Source organism: Sitophilus oryzae, unplaced genomic scaffold (genome assembly GCF_002938485.1).
Source record: "Sitophilus oryzae breed Bouriz unplaced genomic scaffold, Soryzae_2.0 scaffold_721_pilon_pilon, whole genome shotgun sequence".
Taxonomy (NCBI): Eukaryota; Metazoa; Arthropoda; class Insecta; order Coleoptera; family Curculionidae; genus Sitophilus; species Sitophilus oryzae.
In genome coordinates, this window is record NW_022147331.1 from 1 (window position 1) to 4,987 (window position 4,987).

Genomic DNA, 4,987 nt, shown 5'->3' on the forward strand with positions numbered 1-4,987 from the left:
TGTTGTGTCTTCCTTTTTGTTAGATGTTTTTGTATTTATGTATCCTAGAATTCTGAAATAATAATGAAGTAAAAAGTAATTAAACAAAATTGAACCGTAAAGCAACTGTTTCAAGCCACTATTGTTTGTAATTAATCCATTCTTGTACTTTCTTATAAACATTCAACACAACCACCGTTTCTATCTCCAGAACATAACCGAACAAAAACAAATTAATGAAGCCCTATGGATAACGGTGACCAGAGAGGTAAAAAGCACGGAAAGGACAGTCTGTGTAACATTATTTTAGGGACTTTAGTGAGTTTTTAGGCCAGCAGTGGTGTGTGGTTATCCTTACCTAGATTCGTGTCATTTGACAGGTCGCTGTTTAGGATTAGAACATAGACGACAGAAGCCAGCGTGTAGTGCGACCTTTAGAGGCGTCTAGTTATATTAGCTCTATTGTATAGATGTTAGTTTAGAACAGAGTTGTTAAAGAAATATGTTTTGTACTGATTATTATATTCTATATTATTGTTTTTACTATTTCGAAAACTGTCCTGGAATGTCTATTCGCAACATTTCAAAACAGTTTCCGACAAAAAAATATTACTAAAACCAGCTTTGATATCTGAATAATTAAACTAAAAAAGTAGAATCTATATTTGTATATTAATTAATTATAGCTAGTTTTTTTGTATCTAAAAAGCAAAATATAGCAAAAATAGAGAAAAATCTGACATTTGTATGTACGTATATTATCTAATAATTACTTTATATTAATTTTAGGAAAGAGTTGCAAATCTACTGGGGGTGGCAGGAACTGATGTCCCAATTGAGTACATTCAAAGACTGATGCTACCTTACCGGGTATGTAAAAACAATGCTGTGTAATATTTTAATAATAAATAGTACTTATGTTTCAGTTGGGTGTAAATGGTTATGGATTTATTGTATCCAATAATGGATACATTCTGATACATCCTGATTTAAGGCCAGTGGTAAGCAATAGTTTAAGAAATAAATAATTGAAACCAAGGCGGTACATACACGCTAGGCGTACGACAAGGTGTACAGGGTGGGTCAAATTCGACGCTTTTAGACAAAAACTAATATCGGTGTCTGGAGCTCAATTTTTGTCAAAAACATGATGGTGAAAACCACATATCGATATCTGTTATCGTTTCGGAGTTACGGGGTGTTTTTCAAAAATATGCATTTTTAACAAATCGGTGTAACTTTTTTGCTATGGAAAATTTTGTATTTTTATGAAAACATTTCCAAAGTTACTTTTTACGTAGAATTTAATGGTTAAAGTATAATTTTTTTAAAATTAACAATTTAAGAATTATCAACAGAAAATTTGATTTTTTATATGGGACACCCTATATATTTTTAATTAATTGAAAAGAATTTAAAATTATCTTTCCAAAAATATAACACACTTGATATTTTGCTCGATTCCTCTTCGAGATATAGAGTATATAAAAATTCGCCCGCTTTAAATAAGTAGGCTTTTGAACGGCACCGGCTTAATGCAAAAAAATTCTAGCTGTGAGAATCAATAAAAACGAAAAAAATATTTGCTATGAAAGATGCAATTTTATAACAATTTAAAATATATTTAACCAACTTCAACACATTTAAACTATATCTAATAACAACAAAAATAAATAGCAAACTAAGATATGAGATTTTGCTACAAGTGTTCGACATATCGACCATCTTCTGTTATGGACAAACGGGGCAGTTTTTGAACATTTCTCGCGGAATTCATTAACTCAGACGTGGTGAAAGATACCCTCTCATAACTGCTAAGTATTTCTAATCCTTGTCTAGATTATACGGAAGAATAAGGAACCTTTATTCTTCCGCAAATATATCCATAGGATTAGATCCATGGGCACCAAGTCAGGCGGCCTCGACGGCCAACGGCTGGGATCTTGGCCAACGGCTTGGATCTATTCAAATGTTCTTGAAATTGGCTGCAAAAATTTGCTAATAACTTCAGCGTTCAGAGGCGGTGCGCCGTCTTGCTGGAAAATTATGTTTTCGAGTTCCATTAAGGGAATATCATCAATAAGGGGTCCAAAGCCTACTAGTTAAAAGTGGCGAACTTTTAAAAATTCTGTATTTCGAAGGGGATTATAACAAAATATCAAGTGTGCTATATTTTTGGAAAGGTAATTTTAATTCTTTTCAGTTAATTAAAAATATAGAGGGTGTCCCAAATAAAAAATTAATTTTTCTGTTGATAACTCTTAAATTATTAATTTTAAAAATATTATACTTAAACCATTAAATTCTACGTAAAAAGGTGCTTTGGAAATGTTTTCATAAAAATACAAAATTTTCCATAGCAAAAAAGTTACAGCGATTTTTTAAAAATGCATATTTTTGAAAAACACCCCGTAACTCCGAAACGGTAACAGATATCGATATGCGGTTTTCACCATCATGTTTTGACAAGTGAGCTCCAGACACCCATATTAGTTTTTGTCTATCTCCTATAGAAAGTGTTTTCATTTAAAAGCGTCGAATTTGACCCACCCTGTACAGTATAGACTGGTTCAACACTTCAATGCTTGTTGCTATTTTAGTTCAAAATAAAGTATACTTTCATAATTTTTGGATAGATCTGTCGAAATCAGCACTGTCGTTGAACCAATCTTTATAATGTTAAAAAATCCACACTGTACAACTTGTCGACTGGGTCCTTTATATATGACAGTTTTAGTGTCTTCTTATTATTTAATAACGTTTTTAGTACCAGGGATATTGAAGCCTGCTTTACAATAGGGTAGATATGATGGAAGTTGAAGTAATTGATGATGATACTGAACCAAGAAAATTTAACGATGACAGAACTAAGATACAAAGTTATCATGCAGAAAAGAGGGAAACGCTACTATATGAGAGTGAAAAGCCATCTGGATGATATGGTAAGATCTTATTACGAAAATATAGAATAAAATTTCACAATCCCATTGTTACTTTTCCTGTTCTACAAGTTTATATTATTAGATTTTCAATTTGACGTTTTATTTTTTAGAAACCATCATCAACATTATTTTTTTTTAAGTACGGACCTGGATTTTTAAAACCTTGTGGCCCTGAAATACAATGATATATGTACAGGGTTGTTCACCACATACGACACGGAGTATTGTAGCTAAACGATTAGATTTTTACAAATTGTAAGTCTTGGGTTCGTTGAAGGACTATTAGAGCTACAATTTAAAAATAATTTTACAAGATACAGAGTGTCCTAAATAAGTAAAAAATATTATAGTTGTATTTTTTTAAATGGAACACCCTGTATATTATTCTATTTTTAGATTCTACGACTGAAATAAAGGTAAATTTGATTAAGTTTTATCGCACTTAAACCTTACCGTTTATGAAATATTTTCAATTTTGTGAAATTGCAGTAAAAAATTTAAGGCTCTATTTCTCCAAGGGTATTAAAGGGTTTAATACTAAATATTTACTGAAGATTATTTATTGATCAGGTATTATGTTGCAATAATAAAAATTATACTACCTTATATAGAGTGTTCAAAAAATTATATTAAATAATTTATTAAATAAAAATAATTATATTAAATTAATCGCTTTCAACAACAATAACTTGTTTAATTTAAATGGAACACCCTGTATATTTTACGTGAATCAGATGCACAAGATAATTGTCTATCAAATTGGATTATACCATTTTTTACCTAGTTCTTCAAGTTTTCGTAGAAAATGCATTTTCTTATTATTTAGACCTCATTTATCACTATATCCATGGAATATTGACATTTTAGATTTTTTTAAGACAACATATGTACAAAATATACAGATGGTAAAAATAATAATATTGCAAGCCCATTTGTTTATAAAAAGAAAGCTATTTAAATCTTTGTAAAAGAGTATTCCAATTATTACTAATTATTAATATAGACCGCCTATTATTTCCACCTAACAATTAGTTAATTACATACTTAATTGTTTTAATTAATAAATGTGGCTCAGAAATCAATACAATAATAAGTTATGAAAATGAACGTCTCTGTTATTATAAATAAGCATTCGTCAAAGTATGAAATAAAATATATAAGGTGTTACTTTTTACCACACTGTCTAATACACATACAAAATTCAGTTTTTTAGTATTTGGAGCAATTATTATTAATCAACGTAAACAGCTAATTAAAGTAGTTTAAATACTGGGATCATATTAATTGGTGCTATTTAACAAATATTTAAACAGTTTTTCTTATTTTTTTAATGACATAAGCGAATTATATCGTCAATATTAGTATCTGGAAATCTGAAAATTTGTTACATTTTTAAAAATAATCTAAAATGTCAATATTCCATGGGTATAGTGATAAATGAGGTCTAATTTATAAGAAAATGCTACTTCTACGAAAACTTGAAGGGGTAGATAAAAAATGGTATAATACAATTTCGTAGACAATTAAATTGTGCATCTGATTCTCGTAAAATATACAGGGTGTTCCATTTAAATTAAACAAGTTATTGCCGTTTAAAGCTAGTAATTATTTAATATAAATTTTTAGACACCCTATATAAAGTAGTATTTTGTTTATTATTGCAACACAATATCCGATCAATAAATAAACTTCAGTAATTATTTAGTATTAAAAAGTTCGATACCCTTGGAGAAATGAATCCTTAAAATTTTTACTGTAATTTCATAAAATTCAAAAATATTTTAAAAACGGTAAGGTTTAAGTGTGATAAACCTTAATCAAATTTACCTTTATTTTAATCGTAGAATCAAAAAATATAATAATATACAGGGTGTTCCATTTAAAAAAATACAACTATAATATTTTTTACTTATTTGGGACACTCTGTATCTTGTAAAAATATTTTCAAATTGTAGCTCTAATAGTCCTTCAACGAACTTACAATTTGCTAAAATCTAATCGTTTAGCTACAACACTCCGTGTCGTATGTGGTGAACAACCCTATATATTATACTTACCCAAAATAT

The 4,987-nt window shown here is 29.1% G+C and overlaps 1 long non-coding RNA gene across 1 annotated transcript; it reads left to right on the forward strand.

Annotated features, from left to right (window-relative positions):
* The first annotated feature begins 187 nt into the window (after nt 1–187).
* LOC115888311 lies at nt 188–980 on the forward strand. Its single transcript, XR_004051233.1, has 3 exons — nt 188–247; nt 769–849; nt 906–980. It is a non-coding gene; the product is annotated as an uncharacterized LOC115888311 (long non-coding RNA).
* Nucleotides 981–4,987: the final 4,007 nt, after the last annotated feature.